This window comes from Pongo pygmaeus, chromosome 9 (assembly GCF_028885625.2).
Source record: "Pongo pygmaeus isolate AG05252 chromosome 9, NHGRI_mPonPyg2-v2.0_pri, whole genome shotgun sequence".
In the NCBI taxonomy this organism is placed as follows: Eukaryota; Metazoa; Chordata; class Mammalia; order Primates; family Hominidae; genus Pongo; species Pongo pygmaeus.
Window position 1 is genome coordinate 108,836,315 of NC_072382.2, and position 22,691 is coordinate 108,859,005.

Genomic DNA, 22,691 nt, shown 5'->3' on the forward strand with positions numbered 1-22,691 from the left:
GGAACTTTCCTGTTGAAAAAGGAAGGAGCTTACCTCTTCAGAGTGCCACTAGATGATTAGAGGCAAAATGTCACGTTGAGGTAAATATGAGAGTTTAGTTATGGAAGGTGGGAGTGTTTGCTTAAAATGACACTAAAGCTGAATTTTTATGAATGGCTTTTTATTATACAAGACATCTATGTTCACTGAAGAAACTTAGAAAGTATAGGCAATCAATAATTTATACAAATTATAATCAGCTGTAATCCCACTGCCCATAAAAAAAGTACTATGGCATTTTGATGCAAATGTTTCTACACATGCATGCTCTGAGAAAAATGCATGTACCCTTCTGCTTCTCTCCTTACTAACCCCACACATACACTCACTTGAACATCTCTTAGGAAGAGATCATTTGTCATTTGATTGGCCAGAGTTCCTAGTTAACCAGTGGACCAAGTTATTATTCCTTAAAGACCCCAAGTCCTCCTTTGGCTCACTTCTTTCTATGACTCGGTGATAAGAAAAACCAAGGACTACAAAGAGGGTTGTTCGTGTGTGTGTCGCATCTACTCTGTAACTATAATTAAATAGGCAGGGGTAGACTCTGTTTACCCAGCCATCCTAGACGCAGGAGGCTTCACTTAAAGTAAAGGTCTCTGGATGTAACCATGTTCTCCTACCCATCTTTTAACAGAAAACTCACAAGGTGAGCTAGGTGCTTATCCAGTTACTAATAAACAATATCATCTATCATTCCTTGAGTATCACTTGCTTGGTTGGCAACATCCTGAGAAAGACACACGATCAGCACAACAGAATCTTCACAGCCCTGCATCCCTGACCATAATACCATTACAGCAATACCAAATTCTCACCTCTAATCTTTAAAAATACACACAAATAAATAAACCCATTCATTTTTATAAAAATGAAATTATCCTGCTCTGTCGCCTGCCATGGCTGCCCCAGCCCGAGTGGTTCATTGCACTGTGGAGTCAGATTGCGGACGGTATGTCCAGCAAAGGCTCTATGGTTCTGGCCTGTAGTGGCAGCCTGGACACCTTCTGCATCCTCGTGTGGCTGAAGGAACAAGGCTATGACGTCATTGCCTACCTGGCCAGCATTGGACAGAAGGAAGACTTCCAGGAAGCCAGGAAGAAGGCATTGAAGCCTGGGGCCAAAAAGGTATTCATTGAGGATGTCAGCAAGGAGTTTGTGGAGTAGTTCATCTGGCTGGCCATCCAGTCCAGCACACTGTATGAGGACTGCTACCTCCTGGGCACCTCTCTCGCCAGGGCCTGCATCGCCCGCAAACAAGTGGAAGTCGCCCAGCGGGAGGGGGCCAAGTATGTGTCCCACGGCACCATGGGAAAGGGGAATGATCAGGTCTGGTTTGAGTTCACCTGCTACTCGCTGGCCCCCACAGATAAAGGTCATTGCTCCCTGAAGTATGCCCGAATTCTACAACTGGTTCAAGGGCCACAGTGACCTGACAGAATACGCAAAGCAACGCGGGATTCCCACCCCGGTCACTCCCAAGAACCCGTGGAGCATGGACGAGAACCTCATGCACATCAGCTACGAGGCTGGAATCCTGGAGAATCCCGAGAACCAAGCGCCTCCAGGTCTCTACACGAAGACCCAGGACCCGGCCAAAACCCCCAACACCCCTGACATTCTCGAGATCGAGTTCAAAAAAGGGGTCCCCGTGAAGGTGACCAACGTCAAGGATAGTGCCACCCACCAGACCTCCTTGGAGCTCTTCATGTACCTGAGCGAAATCACGGGCAAGCACGGCGTGGGCAGTATTGCCATCGTGGAGAATCGTTTCATTGGAATGAAGTCCCGAGGTATCTACGGGGCCCCAGCAGGCACCATCCTTTACTACGCTCATTTACACATCGAGGCCTTCACCATGCACCGAGAAGTGCACAAAATCAAACAACGCCGGGGCTTGAAATTTGCTGAGCTGGTGTATACCGGTTTCTGGCTTTCTGGCACAGCCCTGAGTGTGAATTTTTCCGCCACCGCATCGCCGAGTCCCAGGAGCGAGTGGAAGGGAAAGTGCAGGTGTCCGTCCTCAAAAGCCAGGTGTACATCCTTGGCCGGGAGTCCCCCACTGTCTCTCTACAATGAGGAGCTGGTGAGCATGAACGTGCAGGATGATTATGAGCCAATTGATGCCACCGGGTTCATCAACATCAATTCCCTCAGGCTGAAGGAATATCATCGTCTCCAGAACAAGGTCACTGCAAAATAGACCCCCGTACAATGAGGAGCTGGGGCCTCCTCAATTTGCAGATCCCCCAAGTACAGGGGCTAATTGTTGTGATAATTTGTACTTGTGACTAGTTCTCCCCGGCTGGCAGCATAGTGAGGCTGGCAGGCCCCAGCTTTGTTCCCTGGTCCCCCTGAAGCCTACAAACGTCGTCATCGAAGGGAAGGGTGGGGGGCAGCTGCGGTGGAGAGCTGTAAAATGACAAAAGATACATTAGTCAAAAAAATGAAATTATACCGTACATATCAACTTATTAACCATATAAGCTAATAATAAATAACCCAATCATATATTTTTATATTGATGAATACATACATAAACATGTCTGCTTCCTCATTTTTTATTTTTTTACTTATATTAATGATTTTGTTGTGTGGATACTACCACCACAATTTATTGAACCAATCTTCTTTCATTGGAGAGTTAAATTGTTTTTAAGCTTTGACTATTAAAAACAATGTCTCAGTGAAAATCTCTCTACATGTACCCTTGTGATTGTGATTGACTATACCCAAAGACCATATTCTTCCCTGCACCATGGCAAATATATGTAATATCCTACCGTCATTTCTACCAAAGCTTGACTTCCCCAGGTCTGTATCTAGGTAGCTAGAAGCAGCTCATAACTACTTCACTTCAGATGAAACTGCACATAAATGGCCTGAGCAGCCTGGAGCTCCACAATTGGATTAATTGGTCCCCCAGGTGACTAATCTTGAATTTCTAATGAGCCCACTGGAATAGAAGGAACTGCAAATCTGAATTCAGATGTCAGAGTCAGGACTAACAATATGAAGCACAGGCCAAGAGCAGTGGCTCACTCCTGTAAGCCCAGCACTTTGGGAGGCCAAGGCAGGCAGATCACTTGAGGCCAGGAGTTGGAGACCAGCCTGGCCAACATGGAGAAACCCCATGCCTACCAAAAAACAGAAAAATTAGCCAGGTGTGGTGGTGGGTACCTGCAGTCCCAGCTACTCAGGAGGCTGAGGTGGGAGGATGGCTTGAACCCACGAGGCAGAGGTTGCAGTGAGACGAGATCATGCCACTGCACTGCAGCCTGGGTGACAGAGCAAGACTCTTTCAAATATATATAGCACAATCAACACACAGAGAGGCAAAAACCTAACTGGGGCTAATTTATCCTACCTGCTGAAGCTCTCCCTGTCTGAGCTACTGGACTGGGGGGCAGGTGTGAGAGGTAACACTTACTGGACCTTACAGTCATAGTAGGCCAGGCTGGGATAATTTAGAGAATATTTTAGAAAGTTTTCAGGATATGGCTAGAGCCACAAATCAAAGGTGTTTTTTTCAAACGTATACTATCTTTCTCATAAGTGTAGATGACTCAAGAGACAATTTTACGTACTAACACCATAAAATTTTAGAGACACCACAAAACTAGAGTTTTCCAACTCAATGAAACACTGCCATTGATGTGTTTAAAATAGAAACTCAAATTTATAAACAATAATAGTAATGATAACAGTCATCATCTTTTAAAATAATTATCTTTCAAAAGGCTCATCATGTTTTTTTTTTTTAATTAAAAACAGAGCTGGTGACCTTCACAAAGCAAACTAGGAAATACATCAGTATCCTGGCACTTGAGCAGAATTTCTAGGGATTTGGGCCCCTGTGAATCCTCTCCAGCCCAGAGAATGACTTAAAGAAAGAAAAAATAAAAGCCCTATAATTTACATCTGTTGTTTTAGTCCTCACCTGTTGTTTTAGTCCTCCCCTCATGGAATTGTCAATCACATATTCCTTTCTCCCTCACCATAACAGAAGGCATGTGACCAGACTGTCCAATCAAAGTACCTCATGTTTCAAGATTGGCCCAGGGCACATTCATGACCCAAGTATAGCCAATAACAGTCATTTATCAAAAGTTTATAGGGAGCTGAGAGAGAATTTCTCTCCTGCAGAGAGCATACGCCCATGGACCATGTAAAAGAATTCCCATCTAAAACTCCTAGGATCATTTGATTCCTGCAAAGATCATCTGAGTCTAAAGAAAAGGTGAATGTGAAACTGGAAAATTCATCACAATTCAATTATAAGTTGGATATAACATTAAGATTTGGTACCAGATTGATTTGTGCTTTCTAAAATTACTTGTGTTGCAGAATACGTTTGACCTCACACTCACATTTCTTTCTGGGGAGAGCACTGACCAAACTGAGAATAATTATGTTTCCTTCATTACTCATTCATTCATTCAAATTAGTATGTGACAGTTTTTTCCATCTTCCTAAAAATCATTTCACATGACCTGCTTTATCACATTATCTTTATTCAAATAACAACCCCAAGTATTGCTCTTACCCTAAAACATTTTTCAAATAATTGTAACGGGAGGAGGAAAAGGGGAGTTGTTGTTTAATGGCTATAGAGTTTCAGTTCTGCAAGATGAAAAAGTGCTGGAGATGTTTCACAACAATGTGAAACAGCTTGAATGTGGATATACTCAACACACTAAACCATGCACTTAAAAATGGTTAAGATGGTAAATTTTATATTATGTATTTTTAATACAATAAAAAATTGTAACAGCACAAAACAATAAAATATGTTTTAATACTTTATGGTGTTATAGGCTGAATTCAGCTGATGAAGAAAGATATATTATTGGAAAAACTTACTGAAAACTTGGAAGGGAAGCTGAATCCCAGGACCTTAAAGTTGTCTTGGCACCTAGGCTTCTCAAAATGAGGACAGATATTTTATGTAACAGATGACAAAAGAGTTGGAGCTTCTGGAAGAAATCTAGGGCAGAGAGACAAAAAACATTAAAATGGTCAGAGGTTGTTGATTTGACCCCTCCCCATGACCACATGAAATGTTTGGTGCCAGTCAATTCTTTTGGGAGCAATTCACAAAGACATTTCATTACATTTCATTACACATCTGGGTCAATGCTGCAGCTCAGAGGAGCCATTGAGAAGCAAGGTTGAAAAGGTCCCAAATGATGTTTGTATTAAAAGAGTTTACAAGGCACTTTCCTATTCATAATCTAACTAGTCTCCATGGTAACATAAAAATGGGCATCAGCATAAGTTCCATTTTACAGACAAGATAACTAAGGCCCATAAAATCTAGGCATGTTATCCAAAGTCATACAAGCAAGAAGAGATTAGCCTAGTCCTCTAAATCAAGATCCCATACTCTTTCCACATACATTTCCACATTGTCCTCCCCGACACTGTGCAAGTCCACAAACCCTCTTCCAAACCTGAACCTGCTTCCCTAGTGTCAGCTCAAACCACAAAACAGCTCATCTAAATTGTGCAAAATGTGAGATTGGCACAAGTAATCTGAGTATATTAGTCCACTCCAGCACTGCTATGTTGAAACACCTGAGACTGGGTAATTCACAAAGAAAAGAGGTTTAATTTGCTCATGTTTCCTCAGGCTGTAGAGAAAGCATGGCTGGGGAGGCCTCAGGTAATATGCAACATCGGCAAAAGGCAAAGAAGACGCAGGCCCATCTTCACATGGCCAGAGCTAGAGGAAGGAGGAGGGGGTGTGCTACATACTTTTAAACAAGATCTTGTGAGAACTCACTATTAGGAGAACAGCAAGGGGGGAATCCACCCCATAATCCAATCACCTCCTACTAGGCCCCTCTTCCAACATTGGGGATTATAATTCAACATGAGATTTGGGCAGGGATACAAATCCAAACCATATCACTGAGACTGAGCCGCTTTTGGAGTGAAGAAGCCAAACCATGACTCTATTCATTTTTAAATCCCCAGTGCTAGGTTCCTGGTAGTTATTCCTAATATGTTTGTTGAATATATACCATTTCAATGGTATAAATTTATATCACCTCTCATGCCAACCTAGTAGAATATAAAATGAATCATATATTAATTTATTGATGGAATTGAATGAATTCCAATTTATCTGATTGTTTCCCTGATGTTATAGGGTTTTCCAGGCTGGGACTTTATTCCACATATTATATTTTCCCTTAAACACGTTGTCTATCAATGCAAATAAAAAACACAGTGAGATACCGTCTCACATTAGCCAGAATAGTTATTATTAAAAATCAAAAAACAACAGATGCTGTGAAGGTTGCAAAGAAAAGGGAACACTTATCCACTGTTGGTGGGAATGTAAATTAGTTCAAGCACTGTGGAAAACAGTTTGAAAATTTCTCAAAGAACTTCAGTCAGAACTACCTTTCAACCCACCAATCCTATTACCGGGTATATATCCCAAAGCAAATAAATCATTCTACCAAAAAGACATTTGCACTTATATGTTTATTGCAGCACTCTTCAAAATAGCAAAGACATGAAATCAACCTAGGTGCCCATCAACAGTGGATTGAATAAAGAAAAAAATATGATATATATATATATCATATATATATATATACACACACACACACCATGGAATACTATGCAGCCATAAAAAGAATGAAATCATGTCCTTTGAAGCAACATGGATGCAACTGGAGGCCATTATCCTACATGAATTAATGCAGGCACAGGAAACAAAATACTGCATGCTCTCACTTCTAAGTGGGAGCTAAACATTGGGTACTCATGGACATAAAGATAGCAACAATAGACCCTGGGGACTACTAGAGGGGGAAGGGAGGGAGGGAAAAGGGGGCTGAAAAACTACCTATTGGGTGCTATGCTCACTACCTGGGTGACAGGATCATTCGTACCCCAAACCTCAACATCAGGCAATACACCCAGGTAACAAATCCAGCACACGTACCCCTTGAATCTAAAATAAAGGTTGAAATTATATATTTTTAAAGGCATTGTATATCCTTAAAACTCCTACAGTAGGGACATGAAGGAGAGCTTATTGATGTGAAGTGCAATTCTCAGAATTAGACCATTGAAAATCTGAGTTCAGTAACCTTTATTTTTCCTATCATTTTAAGCTTAAAATCTCTGAAATGCATTATGTCACTTGAAAAACATTGAAATATTCATTTTATTCTTTTTCTTTGCATGTAATTATTCAAATGAAAGATGCTTAAAACTTGGTCTCTTTTGGAAACTTTTGCAGTGGTAATTCACTGCCTCCAAATAATTCAAAGTATGTGGTTTTTGAGGTGTGTGGGTGGTTGCGTTTGTACTCTCTTACCTACAATATGAGAGCAGTAACTTTTTGTTCTCAATTATGCCAATTGTAAGAAACAGTCACAAAAATGTAGACAAAGAAAAGTAGAAGAGGTGACCAGCAGTCTCCTTAAAGCAATACGGCAGAATGAAAAAAAATCTAGTTCTTGAGCTCTGGATTTGTGATCTCGGACCAATCACTTCACCTCTCTTTGCTTTATTTACTTTACTGTAAAAAATAAAAGGCAGGATCACTTCTTAAAGCCACTTAAGGTTCTAAAGAGGTGCCACAGGGATGAAGGGAGTGAACAAAGCCAGAGATCATGTGGTCCCTCCATCAGCTCCAATCAGAAGAACTTCACCTTGACCTATGTTATTAATGATTGAACTTATGAGTAAGATTTAATTCAACCAAAAAGTATTCCATGCCTAATAACACGTGAAAACCACTAAGCTACCATCCTATTATGATTCAACATTCCTTGCCTCTGATCTCACTCTAAAAACTACTTGTCTAAATTTTCCCATTATACTATTCATAACTGTAAGAGGTGTGTCTACCATTGCAAATTCATGATGCTGTTGTGACCTTTCCCACTGAGGGTGTTTAATAGTATTAAATAGAATAAGTTTTAAGCTATTTGCCAGGTGTTTTCACATTTATAATCTCATGTAATTGACACATATTTGCTGACCTTTATCAATTTGTACCACTAAGCTGGCTATTTTAAGTGTTCAAAAGGCATGTAAAGATGTAGTACGGCATGAGTAATTCTATACAAATTTAAAGCAAAACAATATGATTATTAAAAAGAGCTTGGGGCCAGGCACGGTGGCTCATGCCTGTAATCCTAGCACTTTGGGAGGCTTGAGGTCAGGAGTTTGAGACCGGCCTGACAACATGGTGAAACCCTGTCTCTACTAAAATACAAAACATTAGATGGGCATAGTGGCACACTCCTGTAATCACAGCTACTCAGGAGGCTGAGGCAGGAGGATCGCTTGAGCCCAGGAGGCAGAGGTTGCAGTGAGCTGAAATTGTGCCACTGCACTCCAGCCTAGGCGACAGAGTGAGACCCTGTCTAAAAAATAAAAAATAAATAAAAAATAAAAATAAAAAAGAGCTTGGGCTCTGGAATAAAGCATGTGTGTTTGCCAATGCTGGCTCTACCACAGATGAACATAAATTTGTGCAATTTCTCTAACCTGTCAGGCTCGGGTTTTTCACCTGCAATACGGAGAGAAGGTCTATGTCATAGCATGACTCTTTAAATTAATAGAAATATTTAACATGTATCGAGGGCTTCAAATGTTTCAGGTACTCTAAGTCTTTCACATGGACAATCTAATTTACTCCTCACATTAACCAAACGAGGTTATTTTAGCCCCAGTTTACATATGAAATAATAACTGAAAACAGAGAAGCTTGTCCAGCTGGCACACAAAGGAGCCGCATTTTAAACCCAGAGAGTCTAACTCCCGAGTCCACAAGCTTAATCACTGCACCATGAGGTAATGCACAGGCAAGCATCTAACACACTGCCTAGAACTGAGCAGATGCTCACTAATAACAAATTCCTTTCTCTATTAGACTCATTCCACTCTCTTTACAGCATAGGTGGAGATGTTGAATAATAAATAACAACACAGTATACTACCAGCCACAAACAAATGCTTAAGAACACATGCCTACTGTTCATTCCATAACAAAATAAACATTAAGAAAATAAAGTGTCTGTCAGTTGCAGAGAGAAATTTGTTGAAGGAGTGAACTTTTGGCTGGACCTTACAGAAAAGGTGTATTTGAAAAGACTAAGAGAAAACAAGTCAGCATTTGAAAAAACAGACCATAAACAAAGGCATGGAGCTACAGACAAATATGGAGATTGGGGGAAGGAACATAAGTTGGAGACATACACGATTGCTCTGTAACTTTATAAACACACTCTCCTTTAGGCAGATTTAACATATTTTAAAAATTTTTTGGATTTTCAGGCAACAGATTAGCAATCATCATTAAGCTTACAAAAGTATTCTTAGAAGAATTAGCTGAAGAGATTATCTTTAATGAGCTCCTGTCTGGAATTTAAAAGTGTTTCATTTTCAAAAAATAAATTAACTTACATGCTATTTTTAAATATATGGACATTCATAAAGCAGTGGGATACATGCTTATTCTAAGAGCAGAAAACTTTTCCTTCAAACTAAATTATTTCATAAGATCTCGATATATACAGCAGACAAGAAAAAAAGCACTGTGCTGGCTGAAGTCAAGATGTTAAGTATAAAGTCCTGTGTAACCCTGTAGAGCCTAGATCAGTAAGCAAAAACCCCTCACAAAGGAGTAACACCTCTCTGAGCTCAAATGATTGTGCCAATTTTCTCTGCTCAAAAAAATGTAATATCCAACCAGCCTCTCTGGCTAATGTTGGTTGTATAATGTTACCATTGGCCCAGATTTGATCTCAAACAGCAGTACCAGATGGTGAGAGGGTAGCTGATAGACTCTGCCAACCTCAAGACAGGTAAAGTTAACATAAACCCATGTGGAACGTTGTTGTGTTGAGTAGTATTTTACTTGCCTTTTCTATTTCTATTTTTTGGTGTGTAATATGTTACTTCTTCACACCATTTCTTACAAGTTAGAAAAAAGTAAATGACACCCAGAGAGAGTTGGTATAATGCCAGGTTTCTCCATGATTGTAGGACAAAGCCAAGTGTAGTTTTTCTCCCCATTCTTTTATTGATAAACTTGAATTTCTAATCTTTTTTGATAAGCATGGCCCACCTAGGTTAGCTTGTTGACTTTCATTTTGTGTACAACCACCCACCACATCATAAGAATAAAATATTAGTATTTTTGCAATGTATAACAAAATCAAGCACCTGAGAAATTCAGATCTGTCCAAATGATAATAACTGATAACAGAAAAGGAATTTCCATTCTCTAAAAGCAGGTTCCATATGGCCCTATAGAATTGCTTCACTCACTAATAATAAAACTGTCTAATACCACCAGGATGTCTACAAAAAAAAAAGGAATGAAATAGGTAATCATATCTATCTCCAAAAAAGGAGTATAAACTTATCCATATGTGTAGTGTTTATTTTTAATTACTTTCCCACTTTTTTGTGTTATAATTTATAAAAATTATATTTAAGGTATATGTGATATTTTGATATATCTATACATTGTGAATGATTACCACAAGCTAGCTAACATATTCATCACCTCGCATAGCTACTTTTGGGTGTATTTATGTGGGCTAATAATATTTAAGACCTACTCTATTCTCAATTTTAAATATGCATTATAGGATTATTAACTATAGTTACCATGCTGAACAGTATATCTGCAGATTTATTCATCCTGCATAACTGCAACTCCGTACCTTTGACTAACGTATCCCAATTTCCCCATTCCCCCACCCCCTGCAGACACGATTCTACTCTCTAGTTCCATGAGGTCAACTTTTTTAGATTCCACATATGAGTGAGATCATGCAGTGTTTGTTCCTAGTTTATTTCATTTAGCATAATGTCATCCAGGTTTATCCATTGTCACAAATGACAAGAATTCCTTCTTTATTAAAATTGTTACTATTTAACTGACAAATATAAATTTTATATATATATATACATATATATATGGTGTACAACATATTTTGAAAGATGTATATTGTGGAATGGCCAAATCAAATTAATTAATATATGTATTATCTCACGTACTTTTTATTTGGTGAGAACACTTAAAATATATTCTCTTAGCAATTGTAAGTTTACAGAATTTTAAATTGTATATAACATACTTAAAGTAGTATATATTGTCATTATACATATGTTAAGAATAGAGTTATCAGCTACAGTCATCATGTTGTACAATAGGTCTCTAGAACTTATTTCTCCTAACTGAAATTTTGTGCCCTTTGACCCACATCTCTGCAATCTCCCCCAGCCCCACCCAGCCTCGGGTAACCACCATTCTACTCTCTTTCTCTGTGAGTCTGGCTTTCTTAGAATCTACATACAAGTGACATCATGTGGCATCAGTCTTTCTGTGCCTGGCTTACTTCACTTAACATAGTGTCCCCAGGGTTCATCCATGTTATTCCAAATAACAGAGGCTCCTTCTTTCTCAAGGCTGAATAGTATTCCACTGTGTACATATACCACATTTTCTGTACCCATTCATCTATTGGTGATCACTTAAGTTGATACTGTATCTTGGTTATTGTGAATAATGCTGCAATGAATATGGGAGCTCAGGTATCTCTTCAAGATAGTGATTTCATTTCCTTTATATAGGATACATACCTAGTAGTGGGATTGCTGAGTCACAGGTAGTTTTCAGTTTTTTTAGGAAATTCCATACTGTTTCCCATAATAGCTACACCAATTTACATTCCCACTAACAGTGTACAAAGTTTCAACAGCCTCATCAACGCTTGCTATCTTTTGTCATTTTGATAGTAGCTATTCTAATAAGTAGGAGGTGATATTTCACTGTGGTTTTGATTTTCATTTCCCTAATGATTAATAATGTTAAGCATCTTTCCATATACCTGTTGGGCATTTGTATCTCCTCTTTACAGAAATGTCTATTCAGGTCTTGTGCCCATTATTTTTAAAAACCGAGTTATTTGTTTTCTTGCTATTGAGTTGTATGAGTTCCTTATCTACAAGAGGTCTTTGAAAAAAATGTGGAAATTTCATCTTACGGAAAAACTATGCATGGATTTCAATATTTCTTGTGCCAAAATAATTTTATACCAACTTATTACAACATGATTAAATAAGTTCTAGTTTGAAACACTAAGAAGGATAAGACATCAGTTTGAAAGAGCCCCTATAAAAGGATATGAATTCTCCTAAAACTGAAGCAAGAACAAACATCAAATTTATGGTGAAGCTTGGGTGGAAGAATAGTGAAATCATTTAAGCTTTATAAAATGTTTATGGGTTCATTGTAGATTCTGGATATTAGCCCTTTGTCAGATGAAGAGGTTGCAAAAATTTTCTCCCATTTTGTAGGTTGCCTGTTCACTCTGATGGTAGTTTCTTTTGCTGTGCAGAAGCTCTTTAGTTTAATTAGATCCCATTTGTCAATTTTGGCTTTTGTTGCCATTGCTTTTGGTGTTTTAGACATGAAGTCCTTGCCCATGCCTATGTCCTGAATGGTAATGCCTAGGTTTTCTTCTAGGGTTTTTATGGTTTTTGGTCTAACATTTAAGTCTTTAATCCATCTTGAATTAATTTTTGTATAAGGTGTAAGGAAGGGATCCAGTTTCAGCTTTCTCCATATGGCTAGCCAGTTTTCCCAGCACCATTTATTAAATAGGGAATCCTTTCCCCATTGCTTGTTTTTCTCAGGTTTGTCAAAGATTACATAGTTGTAGATATGCGGCATTATTTCTGAGGGCTCTGTTCTGTTCCATTGGTCTATATCTCTGTTTTGGTACCAGTACCATGCTGTTTTGGTTACTGTAGCCTTGTAGTATAGTTTGAAGTCAGGTAGCGTGATGCCTCCAGCTTTGTTCTTTTGGCTTAGGATTGACTTGGTGATGAGGGCTCTTTTTTGGTTCCATATGAACTTGAAAGTAGTTTTTTCCAATTCTGTGAAGAAAGTCATTGGTAGCTTGATGGGGATGGCATTGAATCTATAAATTACCTTGGGCAGTATGGCCATTTTCACGATATTGATTCTTCCTACCAATGAGCATGGAATGTTCTTCCATTTGTTTGTATCCTCTTTTATTTTATTGAGCAGTGGTTTGTAGTTCTCCTTGAAGAGGTCCTTCACGTCCCTTGTAAGCTGGATTCCTAGGTATTTTATTCTCTTTGAAGCAATTGTGAATGGGATTTGGCACTCATGATTTGGCTCTCTGTTTGTCTGTTATTGCTATATAAGAATGCTTGTGATTTTTGTACATTGATTTTGTATCCTGAGACTTTGCTGAAGTTGCTTATCAGCTTAAGGAGATTTTGGGCTGAGACAATGGGGTTTTCTAGATATACAATCATGTCATCTGCAAACAGGGACAATTTGACTTCCTCTTTTCCTAATTGAATACCCTTTATTTCCTTCTCCTGCCTAATTGCCCTGGCCAGAACTTCCAACACTATGTTGAATAGGACTGGTGAGAGAGGGCATCCCTGTCTCATGCCAGTTTTCAAAAGGAATGCTTCCAGTTTTTGCCCATTCAGTATGATATTGGCTGTGGGTTTGTCATAGATAGCTCTTATTATTTTGAGATATGTCCCATCAATACCTAATTTATTGAGAGTTTTTAGCATGAAGGGCTGTTGAATTTTGTCAAAGGCCTTTTCTGCATCGATTGAGATAATCATGTGGTTTTTGTCTTTGGTTCTGTTTATATGCTGGATTACATTTATTGATTTGTGTATATTGAACCAGCCTTGCATCCCAGGGATGAAGCCCACTTGATCATGGTGGATAAGCTTTTTGATGTGCTGCTGGATTTGGTTTGCCAGTATTTTATTGAGGATTTTTGCATCAATGTTCATCAAAGATATTGGTCTAAAATTCCCTTTTTTGGTTGTGTCTCTGTCCGGCTTTGGTATCAGGATGATGCTGGCCTCATAAAATGAGTTAGGGAGGATTCCCTCTTTTTCTATTGATTGGAATAGTTTCAGAAGGAATGGTACCAGTTCCTCCTTGTACCTCTGGTAGAATTCGGCTGTGAATCCATCTGGTCCTGCACTTTTTTTGGTTGGTAAGCTATTGTTTATTGCCACAATTTCAGAGCCTGTTATTGGTCTATTCAGAGATTCAACTTCTTCCTGGTTTAGTCTTGGGAGGGTGTATGTGTCGAGGAATTTATCCATTTCTTCTAGATTTTCTAGTTTATTTGCATAGAGGTGTTTGTAGTATTCTCTGATGGTAGTTTGTATTTCTGTGGGATCGGTGGTGATAACCCCTTTATCATTTTTTATTGTGTCTATTTGATTCTTCTCTCTTTTCTTCTTTATTAGTCTTGCTAGCAGTCTTTCAATTTTGTTGATCCTTTCAAAAAACCAGCTCCTGGATTCATTAATTTTTTGAAGGGTTTTTTGTGTCTCTATTTCCTTCAGTTCTGCTCTGATTTTAGTTATTTCTTGCCTTCTGCTAGCTTTTGAATGTGTTTGCTCTTGCTTTTCTAGTTCTTTTAATTGTGATGTTAGGGTGTCAATTTTGGATCTTTCCTGCTTTCTCCTGTGGGCACTTAGTGCTATAAATTTCCCTCTACACACTGCTTTGAATGTGTCCCAGAGATTCTGGTATGTTGTGCCTTTGTTCTTGTTGGTTTCAAAGAACATCTTTATTTCTGCCTTCGTTTCGTTATGTACCCAGTTACAAGAAAAAAACAAACAAACCCATCAAAAAGTGGGTGAAGGACATGAACAGACACTTCTCAAAAGAAGACATTTATGCAGCCAAAAGACACATGAAAAAATACTCACCATCACTGGCCATCAGAGAAATGCAAATCAAAACCACAATGAGATACCATCTCACACCAGTTAGAATGGCCATCATTAAAAAGTCAGGAAACAACAGGTGCTGGAGAGGATGTGGAGAAATAGGAACACTTTTACACTGTTGGTGGGACTGTAAACTAGTTCAACCATTGTGGAAGTCAGTGTGGTGATTCCTCAGGGATCTAGAACTAGAAATACCATTTGACCCAGCCATCCCATTACTGGGTATATACCCAAAGGACTATAAATCATGCTGCTATAAAGACACATGCACACGTATGTTTATTGCGGCACTATTCACAATAGCAAAGACTTGGAACCAACCCAAATGTCCAACAATGATAGACTGGATTAAGAAAATGTGGCACATATACACCATGGAATACTATGCAGCCATAAAAAAATGATGAGTTCATGTCCTTTGTAGGGACATGGATGAAATTGGAAATCATCATTCTCAGTAAACTATCGCAAGGACAAAAAACCAAACACTGCATGTTCTCACTCATAGGTGGGAATTGAACAATGAGAACACATGGACACAGGAAGGGGAACATCACACTCTGGGGACTGTTGTGGGGTGGGGGGGAGGAGGGAGGGATAGCATTAGGAGATATACCTAATGCTAAGTGACAAGTTAATGGGTGCAGCACACCAGCATGGCACATGTATACATATGTAACTAACCTGCACATTGTGCACATGTACCCTAAAACTTAAAGTATAATAATAATAAAATAAAAAAATGTTTATGGGGATAATACCCCAAAGAAATCCACAGTTTACAAATGAATAACTCATTTTATGAAAGGATGAGGTGATATTGAAGATGAAGCCCATAGTAGTAGACCATCCACATTAATTTGCAAGGAAAAAATTAATCTTGTTCATTCCCCAATTGAAGAGGACCAATGATTAACAGCAGAAACAACAGGCAACACCACAATCATCTTATTTAGTTCATCTTACACAATTCTGACTAAAAAATAAAAGTTGAGGAAACTTTCCACTTCATGGGTGCCAAAACCATTGCACCCAGATTAGCTGCAAATAAGAGCAGGGCTTTCAATGGAAATTTTTAAAAATTGGGATCAAGATCCTGAAGCAGTTCTTCCAAAGAATTGTAACAACATATGAAATATGGCTTTACCGGTATGATCTTGAAGACAAAGTACATCAAAGCAATGGTTACCAAGAAATGGAAATGGTCCAGTCAAAGCAAAAACAGGCCAGTCAAGAGCAAATATGGCAACAGTTTTTTTGGATTCTCAGAGCATTTTGCTACTTGATTTTCTAGAGGGCCAAAGAATAATAACATCTGCTGATTACAAGGGTATTTCGAGAAAGTTAGCCAAAGCTTTAGCAAAAAGAAATGCCTGGGAAATCTTCACCAGAGTTCTTTTCCACCATTGCAATGCTCTTGAGCATTCATCTCATTAAACAAGGGCAATTTTGCAAGAGTTCCTATGAGACATCATTAAACATCCATCTTACAGGGTTGATTTGGCTCTTTTTGACTTCTTTTTGTTTTCTAATCTTAAAAAATATTTAAAGGGCAACCATTTTTCTTCAGTTAATAATATTAAAAAGATGGCATTGACATGGTTAAATTCCCAGGATCCACAATTATTTAGAAATGGACTAAATGGCTGTTTTCATTGTTTACAAAAGTGTCTTGAATTTGACGGAGTTTACATTGAGAAACGAAGTTTATATTTTTTATCTGTTAATTCCATTTTTCCACAAACTTTTTGAAGTTCCTTCATATTTTGAATATTAACTACTTATCTGATGAATGACCTGAATTTTTTTCAATTCTCTGGGTTGTCTCTTCACTTTGTTAATTGTTTTCCTTACTATGCAGAAGCTTTTTCAGTTGATGTAGTCCCACTTGTCTAGTTTTGCTTCCATTGCCTGTGATTTTGGAGTCATGTTCAAAAAATTATCGCCCAAACCAATGTCAAGAAGCATTTTCCCTATGTTTTCTTCTGGTACTGTTACAATTTCAGGTCTTACATTTAAGTCTTTAATTTATTTTCAGTTGATTTGTGTATATTGTGTAAGATAAGGTTCTAATTTCTTTCTTCCACATGTGGCTATCCAGTTGTCCCAACACCATTTATTAAAAAAATAAAACCTAGTCTTTCTCCATTGTGAGAGTTCTTGAAAACTGTGTCAAAGACAAATTGACTGTAAATGTCTGGATTTGTTTTAAGGCTCTCTATTCTGTTTAATTGGTCCATATGTCTGTTTTTATACTAGTACTATACTGTTTTGATCACTATTGTGGTATATTTTGAAATCAGGTACTGTGATGCCATCAGCATTGTTCTTCTTGCTAAAAATTGCTTTTGCTATTTGGGGATCTTTGGTGGTTCCAAACAACTTTAAGATTGTTTTTTCTATTTCTGCGAAAAATATCAATGGACTCTTAATAGGAATTTCATTGAATCTGTAGATTACTTTGGGTGGTGTACATATTTTAACAATATTAATTATTCACATCCATAAACAGGAATATCTTTCCACTTCTTTGTGTCTACTTTGGTTTCTTTCATCAAGGTTTTATAGTTTTAAGTGTACAAATATTTCACCTCTTGGTTAAATTTATTCCTAAGTATCTTTTGTGTGCTATTATAAATGGGAGTCTTTCCTTAATTTCTGTTTCTGGTAATTAGTTTTTAGTGTATAGAAAAACAATTAATTTTGTAAGTTGATTTTGCATCTTGCAACTTTACTGAGCTTTTTCTTTGGTTCTAACAGATTTTTTGGTGAAATCTTCAGGGTTTTCTATATATAAGATCATATCATGTGCATACAGAGACAATTTTCCTTCTTTGTTTTGTCTGGATGCATTTTATATTTTTTTTCTTGACTAATTGCTCTGACTAGGTCTTACAGGTTCATATCGAATACAAGTGGTAAGAGGGAGCATCCTTATCTTGCTTGTGGATCCTAATGAAAAAGCTAAAGCTTTTCACCATTTCAGATGTTAGCTGTGGGCTTTTCAATGTTGCACGTGTTAGCTGTGATGTCATATATGGCCTTCATTATATTGAGATACATTCCTTCTATACTTAATTTGTTGAGAGTTTTCAACAAACAGGAATGTTGTAAAATGCTTTTTCTGCATCTAATGAGAAGATTACATGGTGTTTTTATTCTTTATTCTGTTGATGTAGTATATCACATTGATTGATTTGTGTATGTTGAACCATGCTTGCATCCCAAGGATAAATTCCATCTGGTCACGGTTCATAATTTTTTTAATACATTGTTGAAGTCAGTTTGCTGTGTTTTGTTGAGTATTTTTGCATCTATAATTATCAGAGATATTATGGTGGAATTTTCTTTTCTTGTAGTGACCTTATCTAGCTTTGACTCCAAGGTAACGCTGTCTTCAGAAAATTAGTTTGAAAGTGTTCCCTTATCGAATACAGAGCCAAGATGGCCGAATAGGAACAGCTCCGGTCTACAGCTCCCAGCGCGAGCGACGCAGAAGACGGGTGATTTCTGCATTTCCATCTGAGGTACCGTGTTCATCTCACTAGGGAGTGCCAGACAGTGGGTGCAGGTCAGTCAGTGAGTGCACCGTGCGCCAGCCGAAGCAGGGGCGAGGCATTGCCTCACTCGGGAAGCGCAAGGGGTCAGGGAGTTCCCCTTCCAGGGGTGACAGACGGCACCTGGAAAATCGGGCCACTCCCACCCGAATACTGTGCTTTTCCGACGGGCTTAGGAAACGGTGCCCCAGGAGAGTATAGCCCGCACCTGGCTCAGAGGGTCCTACGCCCACGGAGTCTCGCTGATTGCTAGCACAGCAGTCTGAGATCAAACAGCAAGTCGGCAGCGAGGCTGGGGGAGGGGCGCCCGCCATTGCCCGGGCTGGCTTAGGTAAACAAAGCAGCCAGGAAGCTTGAACTGGGTGGAGCCCACCACAGCTCAAGGAGGCCTGCCTGCCTCTGTAGGCTCCACCTCTGGGGGCAGGACACAGACAAACAAAAAGACAGCAGTAACCTCTGCAGACTTAAATGTCCCTGTCTGACAGCTGTGAGGAGAGCAGTGGTTCTCCCAGCACGCAGCTGGAGATCTGAGAACGGGCTGACTGCCTCCTCAAGTGGGTCCCTGACCCCTGACCCCCGAGCAGCCTAACTGGGAGGCACCCCCCAGCAGGGGCAGACTGACACCTCACACGGCCGGCCAGGTACTCCAACAGACCTGCAGCTGAGGGTTCTGTCTGTTAAAAGGAAAACTAACAGAAAGGACATCCACACCAAAAACCCATCTGTACATCACCATCATCAAAGACCAAAAGTAGATAAAACCACAAAGATGGGGAAAAAACAGAGCAGAAAAACTGGAAACTCTAAAAACCAGAGTACCTCTCCTCCTCCAAAGGAACGCAGTTCCTCACCAGCAATGGAACAAAGCTGGACAGAGAATGACTTTGACGAGCTGAGAGAAGAAGGCTTCAGACGATCAAATTACTCCGAGCTACGGGAGGATATTCAAACCAAAGGCAAAGAAGTTGAAAACTTTGAAAAAAATTTAGAAGAATGTATAACTAGAATAACCAATACAGAGAAGTGCTTAAAGGAGCTGATGGAGCTGAAAACCAAGGCTCGAGAACTACGTGAAGAATGCAGAAGCCTCAGGAGCCGATGCGATCAAATGGAAGAAAGGGTATCAGCCCTGGAAGATGAAATGAATGAAATGAAGCGAGAAGGGAAGTTTAGAGAAAAAAGAATAAAAAGAAACGAGCAAAGCCTCCAAGAAATGTGGGACTATGTGAAAAGACCAAATCTACGTCTGATTGGTGTACCTGAAAGTGACGGGGAGAATGGAAACAAGTTGGAAAACACTCTGCAGGATATTATCCAGGAGAACTTCCCCAATCTAGCAAGGCAGGCCAACATTCAGATTCAGGAAATACAGAGAACGCCACAAAGATACTCCTCGAGAAGAGCAACTCCAAGACACATAATTGTCAGATTCACCAAAGTTGAAATGAAGGAAAAAATGTTAAGGGCAGCCAGAGAGAAAGGTCGGGTTACCATCAAAGGGAAGCCCATCAGACTAACAGCGGATCTCTCGGCAGAAACCCTACAAGCCAGAAGAGAGTGGGGGCCAATATTCAACATTCTTAAAGAAAAGAATTTTCAACCCAGAATTTCATATCCTGCCAAACTAAGCTTCATAAGTGAAGGAGAAATAAAATACTTTACAGACAAGCAAATGCTGAGAGATTTTGTCACCACCAGGCCTGCCCTAAAAGAGCTCCTGAAGGAAGCGCTAAACATGGAAAGGCACAACCGGTACCAGCCACTGCAAAATCATACCGAAATGTAAAGAACATCGAGACTAGGAAGAGACTGCATCAACTAACGAGCAAAATATCCAGCTAACATCATAATGACAGGATCAAATTCACACATAACAATATTAACTTTAAATGTAAATGGACTAAATGCTCCAATTAAAAGACACAGACTGGCAAACTGGATAAAGACTCAAGACCCATCAGTGTGCTGTATTCAGGAAACCCATCTCACGTGCAGAGACACACATAGGCTCAAAATAAAAGGATGGAGGAAGATCTACCAAGCAAATGGAAAACAAAAAAAGGCAGGGGTTGCAATCCTAGTCTCTGATAAAACAGACTTTAAACCAACAAAGATCAAAAGAGACAAAGAAGGCCATTACATAATGGTAAAGGGATTAATTCAACAAGAAGAGCTAACTATCCTAAATATATATGCACCCAATACAGGAGCACCCAGATTCATAAAGCAAGTCCTGAGTGACCTACAAAGAGACTTAGACTCCCACACATTAATAATGGGAGACTTTAACACCCCACTATCAACATTAGACAGATCAACGAGACAGAAAGTCAACAAGGATACCCAGGAATTGAACTCAGCTCTGCACCAAGCGGACCTAATAGACATCTACAGAACTCTCCACCCCAAATCAACAGACTATACATTTTTTTCAGCACCACACCACACCTATTCCAAAATTGACCATATACTTGGAAGTAAAGCTCTCCTCAATAAATGTAAAAGAACAGAAATTGTAACAAACTGTCTCTCAGATCACAGTGCAATCAAGCTAGAACTCAGGATTAAGAATCTCACTCAAAACCGCTCAACTACGTGGAAACTGAACAACCTGCTCCTGAATGACTACTGGGTACATAACGAAATGAAGGCAGAAATAAAGATGTTCTTTGAAACCAACGAGAACCAAGACACAACATACCAGAATCTCTGGGATGCATTCAAAGCAGTGTGTAGAGGGAAATTTATAGCACTAAATGCCCACAAGAGAAAGCAGGAAAGATCCAAAATTGACACCCTAACATCACAATTAAAAGAACTAGAAAAGCAAGAGCAAACACATTCAAAAGCTAGCAGAAGGCAAGAAATAACTAAAATCAGAGCAGAACTGAAGGAAATAGAGACACAAAAAACCCTTCAAAAAATAAATGAATCCAGGAGCTGGTTTTTTGAAAGGATCAACAAAATAGATAGACCGCTAGCAAGATTAATAAAGAAAAAAAGAGAGAAGAATCAAATAGATGCAATAAAAAATGATAAAGGGGATATCACCACCGATCCCACAGAAATACAAACCACCATCAGAGAATATTACAAACACCTCTATGCAAATAAACTAGAAAATCTAGAAGAAATGGATAAATTCCTCGACACATACACCCTCCCAAGACTAAACCAGGAAGAAGTTGAATCTCTGAATAGACCAATAACAGGAGCTGAAATTGTGGCAATAATCAATAGCTTACCAACCAAAAAAAGTCCAGGTCCAGATGGATTCACAGCCGAATTCTACCAGAGGTACAAGGAGGAGCTGGTACCATTCCTTCTGAAACTATTCCAATCAATAGAAAAAGAGGGAATCCTCCCTAACTCATTTTATGAGGCCAGCATCATCCTGATACCAAAGCCTGGCAGAGACACAACAAAAAAAGAGAATTTTAGACCAATATCCTTGATGAACATTGATGCAAAAATCCTCAATAAAATACTGGCAAACAGAATCCAGCAGCACATCAAAAAGCTTATCCACCATGATCAAGTGGGCTTCATCCCTGGGATGCAAGGCTGGTTCAATATACGCAAATCAATAAATGTAATCCAGCATATAAACAGAACGAAAGACAAAAACCACATGATTATCTCAATAGATGCAGAAAAGGCCTTTGACAAAATTCAACAACCCTTCATGCTAAAAACTCTCAATAAATTAGGAATTGATGGGACATATCTCAAAATAATAAGAGCTATTTATGACAAACCCACAGCCAATATCATACTGAATGGGCAAAAACTGGAAGCATTCCCTTTGAAAACTGGCACAAGACAGGGGTGCCCTCTCTCACCACTTCTATTCAACATAGTGTTGGAAGTTCTGGCCAGGGCAGTTAGGCAGGAGAAGGAAATCAAGGGTATTCAATTAGGAAAAGAGGAAATCAAATTGTCCCTGTTTGCAGATGACATGATAGTATATCTAGAAAACCCCATTGTCTCAGCCCAAAATCTCCTTAAGCTGATAAGCAACTTCAGCAAAGTCTCAGGATACAAAATCAACGTGCAAAAATCACAAGCATTCCTATACATCAATAACAGACAAACAGAGAGCCAAATCATGAGTGAACTCCCATTCACAATTGCTTCAAAGAGAATAAAATACCTAGGAATCCAACTTACAAGGGACGTGAAAGACCTCTTCAAGGAGAACTACAAACCACTGCTCAAGGAAATAAAAGAGGATACAAACAAATGGAAGAACATTCCATGCTCATGGGTAGGAAGAATCAATATCATGAAAATGGCCAT

The 22,691-nt window shown here is 39.1% G+C and overlaps 1 pseudogene; it reads left to right on the forward strand.

The window, feature by feature from the left end:
* The first annotated feature begins 993 nt into the window (after positions 1-993).
* LOC129008120 (argininosuccinate synthase-like) lies at positions 994-2,305 on the forward strand (annotated as a pseudogene).
* Positions 2,306-22,691: the final 20,386 nt, after the last annotated feature.